Raw genomic sequence first — 14,075 nt, 5'->3', positions numbered from 1 at the left:
TATTTGAAAATAGTTCTTGCGAAATCAACACAGTGCGCTGATCTTCTCTGCTTTTGATTCAAGAATATCCATAGTGTGAGATCGAGAGAGAGAGTCCGACTTATCGCCGACTTATAACAACTAAACTATTTGGCATTAGTAAATACGTTTCATGGGAACTGTTTCACTATCAGTTTAAAAGTCATCATCCATTTAGGTACTCATTTTTTAACTTAACTCTAATAATTTACTAAAAGAGATTTAAATAAAAAAAAGATTTAAAAAAAATTTTACTATATTTTTCAAATAATCTAATGATCAGAGAAATGCTTCACTAAACATGCCACAATTGAAATTGTGTCTGCTAGTTACGAGCGCTTTGAATAACGAATTCTCTAAACTAATTAAGGACTACAACCAATTTGTAACAGCTCTCTATTGACAAGGTTTTAAAAACAGTTAAGTATCATGTGAACTTCAAACTTCGCTAAGGATGCTAGCAAGGATCTTTATGTTTCTTCTCAAGTAATTTAAATTTAAAAAAAACTAAAACTGTAATATTGTTTCTAATATTTATATTCTTAATTGATTTATCGCCATGTACAACTGTTGAACTTTTGGCTCTAGTTTCAGTAAGATCATTTTTAACGCAAGCATGTACATACAATTCGTTCAATATATTACCACTTTGAACTCTATTTAGTATAAGAGACTTAACGGCTCCTTAAAAAATGCTTTCAAATTAATACCAAATAGGTTTTCATAAATAGACTGCCTTACGCCATTTTTAAATATTACTTGAAAAAATAAATCCTTTTGTCTTAATACTAAATTTTAACTGGATTTAATACAAAATTTCATGATTCATGAAACATTTTAAAGTTATCCGGGAAATAAATTTTCAAAAATACAAAAACAAAAAAGCTCAATGCCTCTTAGTCAATAAAAATCCAATTTTGTCTGCCATTTGCCCTTTTCTGTCACATTTGCCAAAAAGGCAAACAAACTTGACTTAATATATGTATGTGTGTACGTTCACACATACAATCACATGTATTATGTATAAGCACGTACATGTATGTAAGCTGACATTGATTTGGGATCGACATTCTCATAGTTAATTCAATGCTACTATTTTATGCTCACCGCTGTGCGTAAGTTCTTTTACGTCATTCGAGGCGTTTGCTTCCTTCGTCGCGCAAATTGAAATCGGTGCATTGGAACGCAATCTGTTTGTGGCACAAGATAATAACAATACACATATAATATGTATTACATATATATGTATATGTATTTTGTATTCTTCTTTGAATATTGGGTAGAAGTGTAGTCCTGTGCTTTCTACTATAACGCTAACAGGGACGCTACTTAATCATATATTATGTGCATATTTTCTAAAAACTGAAAAGCTAAAATTTTTTAAAATAAATTTCTAAGTAATTTCGATATTTGTACCCTAAATAGGTTATATTAAGTTTGTCACGAAGTTTGTAGCAAGAAAATGTCGGAGACCTTTTAAACATATAACTAAATGCTCAGCATGACGAGCTGTCTGTCTGTATATATGCGAATTAATTCCTCAATTTTTGAGATATCGCTCAGAAATTCTGCACACATGACTTTTTTCCTCACGAAACAGCTCATTTGTCGCAGCCGCCGATATCGGACCATTATAGTATATAGCTGCCATACAAACTGAACGATCGGAATCAGGTGTTTGTATGGAAAACATTTTTATCTAAGGGGATATCTTCAACAAATTTGGTTATTGTTCTTTGTAGAAAAGAACGGGTGTACAATTTCAGATCGATATATTTTATACCTGGGTGGGTATAACAAAATAGTTATGCAATATAAAACTTTTTTTTTTATTAAAAAAATATACAATTTTTTATGATCCACATAGCTCTTAATTTTAAAAATAAAATTTGTTTGTCACACTATGCCTCATTAGGCACATTTTCGAACGCTTTTGACTCACTTCAAGACACTGTACACCTGCGTCGTTGCTACACTGCGGCACAAATCATTTATTAATGCGCCCGCCCAAACAGGCTGCCAAAGGACACTGTGTTGACAGTTACAACACGTACGCGCCAATAAATTTAAATTCACCAACAAAAAAATCAACGAAAACCACGCAACAGATTAAATATGAATATGCACAACAAGAGTAAAAAGTGATAAGAAACAAACCAGGAAGCAAATAAATAAATAAGTAAGTATGCTATTAAATATGAATAAGTAGTAGATAGGCACTTAGTAGTGGGAGTAGTTTGACGGTACACACAGTGAGACCGCCTTAAACCGCGCGTTACAAAGCCAACGATACGAATGCGCCGAGACGCTATAACGACGCAGATATATGTAGCTTCCGCATAAAACAAAAAATTACACAAACCAACAACATCAGTAAGAACACAGCGCAGGCTAAGTAAGAGCGCGCGGCGCGAGCGGTGCATAACTAAGGAGTCGGTAAACACTGCGCGCAAAAGATTTACAGCCGAGTAATGCGAACTTTGGCTGGGTGTTAAGGGCGCGCAAGCTGTGTACGCATGTGACAATGGAATCGAATGTGTAGGGTTGGGGGTACTTTACAACACAATGAGTGTATTTAATAAGCGTTTTTATTGTTGTATGTACGCGCCACATACTTTTACAACATTAAGAGGCTATTAAAAACTTGTAGTTGTATTATTTACTTGGATACTTCTAACGGATATGTACTGCACTCAAACACAACACACATTAAAACACGCGATTAACATTTGTTGACTGCAACGGAAACCGGCTTGAGCGCCTAGCTTCAAGCGCGCTTGTTTGCATGGCTTAGGTGTGTGTGTGAATGAGACATATAGCAAATACTACAACAGCGCGCGCGCGCAACCACCTCCCCCGCTTATGCGGCGTAGGGCGAGAAAGCGCAAAGTATTTCAGGCAGTAGACGAGGTGTGTTCAAAGGAAATGGTGAATTTTGATATTTCGCGGGCTGTGTACATTCGATTATCGATATTTTGTTTTTGTTATAATCAAACAAGTATTTATCAGTGGTACAAGCGCTTTATAGAAGGCCGAGAAGATGTTGATGACGATCAGCATACTGGAGGTGCGAACACGTCAACAAGTGAAGAAATTGATGTGAAAAAATTCGTTCACTATTACTATTTAGGAAGTTGCAGAGGATGTAGGCATATCAATCGGCTCATGCCATTCAATTTTCTCTAATGTTTTGTGTATGCAACGTATGGCAGCGATTGGCCAGCACACACATCAATGCTTATTCGTGATTTTTTATTCAAAAACCAAACCGTAATCATGCCTCAACCACCGTATTCAACAGATTTGGCTCCCTACGACTTTTTCCTATTCCCAAAACTGAAGAAACCAATAAAAGGAAAGTGTTTTGCCACAATAGATGAGATCAAGTCCGAATCGAAGAAAGAGCTGATGGCCATACCAAGAAGCGCTTTTCAGAAGTACTTCGAGGATTGAGAAAAGCGTTGACACAAGTGTGTTATATCCGAGGAGGATTACTTTGAAGGGTAAAAAATAGATATTGCTGAATAAATAAGTACTTTTCAAAATAATTCAAAATTCACCCTTTCTCTTGAACACACCTCGTACATTATATGGTCGACATGGAACGCAAGGCTTGCTGCTGGGTTATGGAACCCATAAATGTTGTATTAATAAGAGTTGCCAACAATGCACTTTTTCCAATAGTCACGCATTTCATTTTTTTGATGAGTTCATATCACAAAATTTGTTTTTTTTTTTAAGTAAACTAAGGAAGTGTTGTTTTAATAATTTATTTTTGTTTTACTACATATTTACAACAAATGTATAGACAAAAACATAATGGTTGCGCATTTCATTGGCCACTATTTAAACACCTTTGACGTCAGCAAAGCCTAACAGGAATTCAAATGAACCTCAAGTGTTAAAGTGATAAAGGTGCGGAATGCATTTTGGCATAGAATTCTAAATAAAAATTGCGTACAAAAACCGTTTTAGTAAAAGTTTAGGTGAAAAATGTGATAGACTTACAGCTCAATCAATTTTAAATAGCTTTAAAGGGCGGTCGTTTGCTTTGCGTTCCTTCGTTATTCTCTTTCAACAATTATACTTCCAAACTACAGGGTGTATTGTCTTATATGTCAGTATAGATTTAGTTTGTTGAACATGTTTCGGAAATTGCAATTCAATATAGTTCTAACCATAAATCACTTCATCCCGAAATAACAGTGAAACACGCCTTACATGACTAGACAGAAGGGCCTTCAAAATAACCATAAAATAATATAATAAAATTTCAGATTCATTAAGGTAATTGTAAGCGCAAACAATTAATCGTTTGAATCGGCGATAGCGTCTAAATTATTTTTCTAAACAATATATGAAACAATCGTTGGGAATCCATATCAATGGATATTGACTTAATATGTCGGTACACAGAACAACGAACAATGTACAAGTATTATTGCGAGTTTAATTAAAAAGTAAAGTGTAAGCCTGCAAAAGCCGACCATACCTGAACTCAAGGCAAAAAATGATGCTGAGGTAATCGAGAAAATAATAGAGAATGCAGTTAAAAGAACTCAAGAAGTTCAGTTTTTTGGTGTTGTATTCAAAAAAACGCCAGTATATACTTTTTCAGGCCTCTGAAAGTGTTGCTTCCGAAATACCGAGCAAAAGCATGTTGAATATTTTTTTTTTCGGGGGAGGTTGAGGAAAATGCGTTCCGCATCGTCATTGTGTCGTCACAGCAATGGTATGTGCCACTTGCAGGTCACTAAAAAACTCTCCTCTAGGGAACCGTCGCCGACCCTGGAACCGCTTTCGCATTACTTCAGGGTGGCGTTCCATATTTCTCGTCTTAAGACTTACATGTCATTACCTACGTCCAGGTCCCGTTTTTTAATCCGTAGTACGTTTTCTATATAATTTTTCACGTTCTTCCAATTTTTCTCGCTTTGGAGCATGACAGTTATGATGTTATCCGCATTCAGGGTGCCGACCAAAGTGTAGAGCCTATTTCGCTGCGTTTGCCAGCGTGTGCATTTGAAAAATGTGTGTTCAGCGTCGTCCTCGATCGCGTCGTTGTATATACAGGACAGCTCTTCGACTTTCCCCATTTTATATAGATAAGCATGTTGAATAATTATCACAGGTCAAACGAGGTTAATACTGGAATCATTATTAAGTAAATAGATCATTTACTCTCAGCCATTGTAGGAGATTTATGGTTTCTCTGATATTTCGCAAAAGTTCTAGTTTGAGATATGCAAGCTCTAAGCTTCTTCTAAGCTAGTGAATGCGAATAGACCTTTGGATATTTAGAGTTGAGTTATTAGTTACAGAGATTCGACCGCCTCCAGAGTGCACCTCTCTGTTTTTATCGAACTGGCCTGGTTTATTGTGAGTTATAATAACAATTGACGAACCCGTTTTCTGAAATAGTACTTTACAAAAGAATGATATTTCCACGACAATATTGCCTTCGCCATGCAATCCCAGCCAAATAATACCTTTCTTAGTATGCAAGAGAGCTTTTTTTACAATTATAGCTTTTTTTACCTATTTATGCAACCAAGTTGACAGAATGGAAGTTTTGGAAAAAATACACAATTTTGAAAGGTTGTTATGAATTATGTACATAAATGTTTTAATAAAAATATAAATGTCAAACACGTGTGTTTACTTTGACAGCTATGCCTCCAGGAAATTCTACACCGCTAAAGATGCTTTGTAATGTGAATTGCTGGTGGTAAGTATATATCTCTTTCAGAGAATAGGTGTGGTAATAAATTTAAAATTTTTCTCAGTTAGTACGGTTACTAACTCATCATTCTTTGTACTGTCTTAATAATAGATTTTAATAACTAAACGGTGTAAAACCCTAATAGTACTATCACACAGACTGCTGCGTCTTTTGTTGCCAGTTTTGTTTTTATTCTTAAAGTCTTATGTTAAAATTTAGATTCCACAACAATTTTGATTGAAAACTAAAAATAAACACAGAATTTAATAAGCATAACTAAAGTACATTCTCGTGAAAGTTTTGCATAAGCAAATATTTTTGTTTGCCAACAAAAGTATCATCGTAAAGTTTACATGGTAAATAGTATTTCAAACATTCCAGCAAATTGTTTATTTGGCTTGTTGATTTTCTGTTTTAAAATTTTCTAATGAGATTGTTACCCTTCCCTTTTTCAAGCGCGCCATTAGGCTATTGGGAGTACTTTGACGTAAAGGCAAAATATATTATAAAATAATAACGAACAGAAAATGAATAATCCATACATGTATATATTTATTTACTACCAATTTAATTATATATTTGAATCACTTTAACATTAGAATAAGCCTCTTTTCTTACTAAAATAGACTGCTATGCTTAATTTTGAAAGCAAATTAATTTTTGTCCTTTCTTAAACTCCAATCAATTTAATATTAGAACAATACTATTTTTTGCCTATTAGTGTGATTGAACTTTTCTGCGAATATTTAAAAGATGTCTCGTTTTTAATTATTTGTTTGGAAATTTATTTTTTCTTAAATATTTTTAACGCTAAGTGGAGCCAATCTTAAATATTTTTCCTTATTTGGCATTTGAATTTACGTTCTCTCTCTTAGTTCAAATCTTCTCACCTCAGACTCTTCGTTTATTTGAAAAAAGACAGCAAGTGTTTGTTAATATACCAAAATTGGTAATTATGGCCTCTTTAATTTGAATTCTTCGCATGACTAAGGAAGTGAAGTCATTAAGGGCTCGATGAAATATTTTGAATTTGTATGAAAGGTCTCACGCACATACGAGAATGGTGCAATAAATATTATTAGGCGTATGGCGTGTAATATATTCTCGTAGACGATTACTGTAAACATTTCAGCCGAATCCGTTTCTTAGTTTAATTTTTTTTTTTGGAAAAGGTCAAGTCAGAGGAATTTAGAAATGAGAAAAGCAATATATATCGGTCGGTAATTGAACTCTTGTTTTTAGTAGAGAAATCCGGCAGAGAAATTAAAGAGCACTTGTATGCTGTATATGATGACTCTTCTATTTCGAGTAAGGCCGTTTAAATTTGTTTCAGGTACCACGGAGTATAGTCATGTTATTCTTGATCTCGTAGACCGCCAATTGAAGATGCGCGAGAAAGTTGAGGCATATCTTGCATAATATATTGAGTCACACTGTTAAAGCGTAATCCAAGAGAGTTTCAGCACCATTTCGTGACCAACAGCTAAGCAATGATCCACTAGTATACATCAGAGATCAAGGTACAGTTGAAACAGTAAAATTCACCCGATGAATATATTCAGCCACGGATAAGGCGAAGATCGGCCGGAAATGTGATGATTACCATTTTTTTTTTGGGATTCAGAGGGTGTGATCTACATCGAACACTTGGGCATGCGACAGGGCTCTATTAAGCAGATTATTGGTCGATGTGGTCAATTCAGAAATTTTTTCCAAGTTTTATTTGGTGGCTAGATATTTATCGCGTGACTCTCGTACAACCACACACAAATAGCGCTGAATATTGAAACGCAGTTTTTGCACTTTTCATGCTCAATTTCCAAACCGCCACCGTGTTACGTGCGACAACAGTAGCCTTAGATAGTAAGCGACCCTTACACTCCTACACATACACACACATAATTTACACACTCATATACCCACTTACTCTTGCACTACTCAATGAATTATGCAGCCGAGTTTATATTTGATTTGGTTTCACATTTGCATATCTCACCAAGCCCAGGCCAAATACTTGTATGTATGTATGTATGTGCGCATTTTTTCGGTGCACACTATCATAAGTGGCGCTTCAGAAGTCCTGTAGTCTCACCCTGACTGCCAGCAACAATGAATATACTGTTGCAATGAATAAAAGCTGACATTATTATGTAAAATTTATATGCTACTACAACAACAACTGCTACTCGTAAACATCCGCAGCGGCTGCACATGCTTAGGCATAAAAATCGCGCAAATACTGAGGCACTACACGCTTCCCCCTCTCCCCCACCAACACAACATATCCGCTAACAGCATGCAAAAAATGTCATTTGGTTTTTGCTTGCCATGCATTAGAACCCACCGTTACAATTCAAGCGGCTTCTTTTCTTCCCAAGAAAAGATGAAAAGCAATGTTGTAGGTTGGGCCAAGACGCGCCATTTGCATATTTGCCTTCTTCGCCGTGTGTAAATATTTTGATAAGCAGCTTTTGGCAACACTCACTTTGTTGGACACACATTTCACAAGAAATTATATAATATAACTTAGTTTATAGTGTAGGCCTGGTTTAAGGGTCAAAAAGCTTACAACTGAAGTCACCACGTAAGGAATATACTAGAATTTATTTCGAAAATATATTAGATAAACTGCAAGCCTATCTTGAGGCCCCTTACAGCGTCACTTACTTGCTCAATCCGGATTCCGGAACCGAATCCGGTCCGTATTTGACTTTGACACATTGACACAGGCTTTATTGAGCTTAACATCGAACGTGATTTTGTAAATTCAGCAAATAAGTTAGATCTCTTGAAAGTCTCCTTAAACATCTCTCTCTTTTCATTGAAATTGTTCGAGGGTTACGGGTCAGTTTATCTTCAACAGTACCGCGTATCGTCTCAGCAAGCACTAAGACTGCTCTGTTCAAAATAATTGGTATCAACGGATACTTCTCCAGTTGACACAGACTTTGCTTTTGACGTTAGTGGAGCTATAACAGGGTTATATTTTTTAGCTCAGAATAAGTACTCTGTTCTCATATACTTGTATAATACTTCTCACTATATCGGCAAAAGAAGAAAGCAGTTCTTTATTACGGTATCGCAATGGCCTAACGTCTAAAAGCAGTCCTCCAGTTAATCCACATTACACGTCTAAAGCACCTTGAGTCTATCACAACTCAGCTTAATTGTTTTATTTATATTCAGCGTAGTTCACCAGGATAGTGCTTGCACTGAGATCCAAAATTTTGCAGTCTAGATTTTGCAAAGACGGGGCATTAGGAAAGAAGTGTAGAGATTATTTTCTAACCGACTTCTACAACAATTATACAGCAATATTTTAGACTTTATCACGTGGACTCTGATTGGACGATACCTAGTTAAAAATCTTAGCTTACTATTGAGAAAGGCGAACTTTGTTGAGGATGAATGATACATCAAATCTCTTGCGATTTATAAAGATAACTCTATGTTATAGTGATCCGATCTGAATAATTTCTTCGGAAATTGCACCATTTCTTTAGGTTATAATCCATGCCAAATTTCGTGAAGATATCTTGTCAAATAAAATAATAAAAAAAACAAGCACATGATTTTGATCGTTCAGTTTGTATGCCAGCTATATGCTATAGTAGCTCTATATTGGCGGTTCCTACAAAAGAGCAGCTCCTTGGTGAGAAAAAGGTGTGTGTAAAATTTCAGATCGATATCTCAAAAACCGGGGGACCAATTCGCGTATATACAGACAGAGGAACATGGCCAACTTGACTTAGCTCGTCACGCGGATCATTTATAAATACATATTTTTAAAAGGTCTCCGAAGTTTTTTCTGGGTGTTACACACGAACTTAATATAGCCTCTTCAGGGTATAAAAATAACGCAAAGTCCATCGAACTAATGGAAGACATGCGAGCAATCACGCTGTAATCTGAAGCTTGCTTCATACTCGAGTCCAAATTCAATCACGTAATCAACGCTGCTGATCGAATTATTTATCTAAAAATAATCGCTTCTGAGCCTACTCAGCAAGTAGGTGGCTAAGTGTAGAACTCTATAAATTTGAAAATTTTTTGTACCTTTTTGTAAACAATAACAATAACACATTCTCCTCTCATTAAAAACATATTTAAACATCATCACATCTGCAGACCCATTGACAGCAAAATTGACACACAACATTTAAATCAAATAAAAAATTCATAAGTCAGGCGAAATTATGCGAACTAAATGCGCATTAAATTAGACAGCGTTTAACAGGCGTCTGACACGAATAATGGTTAAGAAAAAAGCAGCAACAAAAACATGTATGTAAATAGAGTAAGAGAAACAAAGTTTCAATGAAGAAAAATGTCACAATAGTTCGTGTGCCAAATTTTTCACTTAACTCGCTGACTGCGCTTGGTTGTTTTTTTTTCAACTTTTTTACATATGTTTTATTTTTATTTTTGTATTTTTTGAAGATGTAGCGCTTAGTATTTGCTTTCCTTTTATTTTACATTTTTGGTGTTTAGTTATTTGTACCATTTATAATTTTATTTTTAAATTTTTTTTAAATATAAAAAAAAAAAATTTTTTTATTTTTTTTGCCACTTTTTTCGACGTCTTTTCGCTTTTGAAACTCTGCAACATCTGCAAATGGTGGTGCTGAGGGTAGCCGCAGCAAGAAGTAAAAATTAACATATGTAAATTACTAGCAAAAACGTAATGAATGGTGTTGAAAGCGAAATTGGAATTTGAGCGGCGAAAAGAAGATCGACTAAGTGGAGATAAAGATGCGAGTTTTTGTATGTACGTATGTCTGTATCTCGGTACAAGTGCTCGTGCAGGTGTTATGGCCTTTTAAGCATTCAGGAATGAGTGTGTGTGTGTAGCTGACGCATAACTGTATCTCTAATTTGTGCAGCTCGTTGTACAAATAAATGGCTAAACTTTTCTGCAGTTGAAGATGCTGTAAACTAAACCTAACAAATGTGAAAATGGTGTAAATAAATAAAGCTACAAGCATATTGAATACACACACACACGCACAGTATGTATATGTGTTTATTTGCTTGGCTTTGTGTAACGCTTATTTACAAATGGCCAACAATTGTTGTGGTGCAAAATAAGATAGTTTAGTGCGTGGGTTAAAAGCGCCTGCGCAGAGCAGTTGGAGGCAGCCAAAGCCAAAAGCTGAGCGCCGAAAAGCGCGTAAAAGCAAAGAGATCATGCAAATATTTTTATTTTTTTTTTTCACATGAAATTTTTACATTTTATCGCCAATTGCATATTTTACTATCACTATTATTTTATTTTTATTTTTTTTATCTCTCCGTTTTGCTTTCTGTGTTTTTCTTAATTTATTGTTTATTGTTATTTTTTTTATTTTGTCACTAATTGTTTTTTCATTTTTTTTTTTTCGCTCATCAATTTTTTTTCCTTTCCGGCACAAGGTTAGGGCATGTCGAAAAAAAAATTAATATCATTTTTTGTAATAAAAATGCACTAAAATTGAAACAACAACAACTATTCTTGTGACATTTCAATTCATGCGAACAGGTTTAAATTTTACAAGATTTGCAATCAATTTCTTGTGGAATTTTTTACCATTTTTGGCATATTACGCGATATTTTGGCATTTTTCAATATGCGCATAATTAAAAAAAATGTGTAAATGCGAAATTAGGCGTGACGAGGTCGACGTTTTAATAATAGTTTAAATGCTTACTGCTGAGATCATTAATATACACACACACACTAAGGCATTGCTGCTATTTACCAGCGTAAAATTCAGATTAAAAATTTGAAAAATTTCGAAAATTTTTAATTTGGAGTTTTAATTATTTTTCCTTGGTTGTTATTACTTTCTTAATGAAATTGGATATGGTGCATATAAGCATGCAAAATATTTTGGAGTTCATATATAGGTTTCGGATATTTTTGTGATTAAGTTTTGGGTATTTAAGCTTGTTTAAGGCTATTTCGGTTATTCCAACCTTTTACACCGCGATTCAATACAATGAACAAATCGGCTTATCGTATGGGAAGTGGAATTCGATTAGCCAAAGCGAGTAGAAGCTATAAACATGTGTCAGACTCTTGGTACATCGATAGGGGTGTACATGAATTCGATGTCGAATTATTTATCGAAAGTATAAATCGATTAAAATAATCGATTAAAATCACAAATCCGATTAAGGAAGATGTATCAATTGTGTGTATCGATTTTTTATTTGTTTAAAAAACGCAAAATATACAAATTTTCATCGAAAAATCGATAAATAATAAATCTTGGTACTTCGATTTGGATGAAGACATACGTATAAAATTTTAAATTTATCAGAGTAATTTATCAGTTGAGACCTATAAATATTGATACTCCGAAAGTGATGAAGATATATTCAATATCTAATTATTTATCGGTAGTTGGTATCGATAAACAAATCGATTAAAAACAAATATCTGCTTATCGCAGTATTTATCGATAAACAAAATTCAATTAAAAACCAAAGACGTATACATTTTTCAAAGAAAAGTTTATCGATAATTATCGATGTATTATAGTTTACCAAAATTTAAAAAAGTTTATCGATAATTATCGATATATTATAGTTTACCCAAATTTTAACAAAAATCCCAGATCTAACACAAAAGATAAGGCAGCAGTGTCGCAACAGTTAATGAAATAACGCTCAATGGAATAAATCTATGGACGCTTAATAATATTTTATGTTTTAACACTTTCGACAATTACACGAAATCAAAACCGAAATTTGAATTAGGTAACGAGCTGCTTAAATTATGTTAAGAATGGTCCCTAAACCCGGATATATTATATATTTTCCAATATATTCGGTATTTTGAGATTGAAAATCAAAAAATTGGTATGATAGAGTGTCTACAATTTGAATTGCATTGGATATAAAAAAGAAGAAATGAAACAAAGTTTAGACATGTACAAATTCTTTCTCCAAATCACATATTTGTTGTAGCACCGAATGATAAAAGGAAAGAGTAAAATACGAACATTACCTCAAAATTCATATAGTAGTAAAAGGTAATTTTCAAAAATAACACATACAAACATATAAGATTGCCCGTGTTCTTCAAAACTATTGCTCTCACCAGCATATAGCCCATAAATGTCTGTATATAAATATTAAATAAAAATTTCATAATGGCGATGTTCGGATTATCAAAAATCGTTGACGTCTAAATGGAAATTTTCGAAATATGAACAATAAAAACCAGTCAAGGTTTATCTAATTAGAGACCTATGTTTATTAAAAAGTTCTTCTGAATTTCGTTTATTAAAATAATCAGAATCTATATGAGCAGAAGCCAAATAAAGATTGATTGATGAAAGCACTATAACTGACTGACGGAGGACCAACTGTAACATGAGAACGTCATGAGCGGTGTGGGCTAGCTCGCAAAATTTTAAAAGCACCAAGCTCAGAATATGCTTAGCATGCGTGAAGTCAACGCGGTTGTATAAAAGTGAAACATGGCTGATCTCAAGCTCCTTCAGTCAGAGACTCTAAATCGCTGAATCGCCATACTTTGAGTAAGACTACAGACAACATTAGGAGGATATTGTTTGACTGGCATCAGCAAGGAAGAAGTCTTTACTAGAAAACAATTAATTTTGCTTCGGAAAAAATCGGCGCCTAAAAAACATTTAAGCCAACTTTAAAAAATGTTTAGCAAAAGTTCTGTTTCAGTACGAATTATATCAATTTTGCCAGTACTTTACACAAGTTCGATATTCCTATATACATATATACCTACATCCCTAAGTACTACAGTATGTCAAAATTGTCAAAATGTAATCTCACTGTTTATGTTGAGCTGATGTATCAAACTAAAGCAAATTGTGAAAAACAAGGGGTAGACTAACCAAAACCACAATGAAAACAGCAATGTTTGCAAAGAACTGTGATTAAAAAAGCGCAGAACAATACAAGTATATACTAAATACAAGAACATTAACAACAACAGCTAACTAGAAATGCAGCTAAACAGCGTTTACATTAATTGTTGCTTGCATGCCGCCGGAAAATTGGGTCACCAAACGCAACATGCCATCAATGCAGAAGGCAAAGACGAAGGCGGCAACCAATCATTAAAAGTAGTTACGAGTATATGCGACTATGGTAGTTGTTGTGTTGTTGTGGTTTTTGGTGGTGATGGTGGTGGTCTCATTGGCGACGACATTCGCGAAATGTGCTGTTGATTGCAATAGAAGAAGGACGAGACGACTGAAGAACATGTAACTGCCAACAACAAACGGTAGCAAACGGGAAAACGGCAGCTTGTCGTTAGACGATGAAGAGGGGTAGTGATGATTTGTGGTGGACGATTCCGATGCGCAAC

The 14,075-nt window shown here is 34.5% G+C and overlaps 1 protein-coding gene across 8 annotated transcripts in view; it reads right to left on the bottom strand.

Moving 5' to 3' along the window:
• LOC106621440 (putative fatty acyl-CoA reductase CG5065) overlaps positions 1-14,075 on the bottom strand; it is a 75,346-nt gene that overhangs the window by 15,673 nt on the left and 45,598 nt on the right. The window contains exon 1 of one of the 8 annotated variants that reach the window (XM_036375338.2): positions 2,176-2,322. The exons of 2 other annotated variants lie outside the window; for them this stretch is intronic. The gene's annotated coding sequence lies outside the window, so the exon portion shown is untranslated. Of the gene's footprint in view, positions 1-1,960; positions 2,154-2,175; positions 2,323-14,075 lie in introns of those variants that run through there. 5 more of the 8 variants (XM_036375321.2, XM_036375336.2, XM_036375337.2 and 2 more) reach the window with 5 other exon arrangements.

The sequence above is a fragment of the Bactrocera oleae genome, chromosome 4 (assembly GCF_042242935.1).
Source record: "Bactrocera oleae isolate idBacOlea1 chromosome 4, idBacOlea1, whole genome shotgun sequence".
Classification (NCBI taxonomy): Eukaryota; Metazoa; Arthropoda; class Insecta; order Diptera; family Tephritidae; genus Bactrocera; species Bactrocera oleae.
This window is presented reverse-complemented; position numbering and strand designations above follow the sequence as displayed.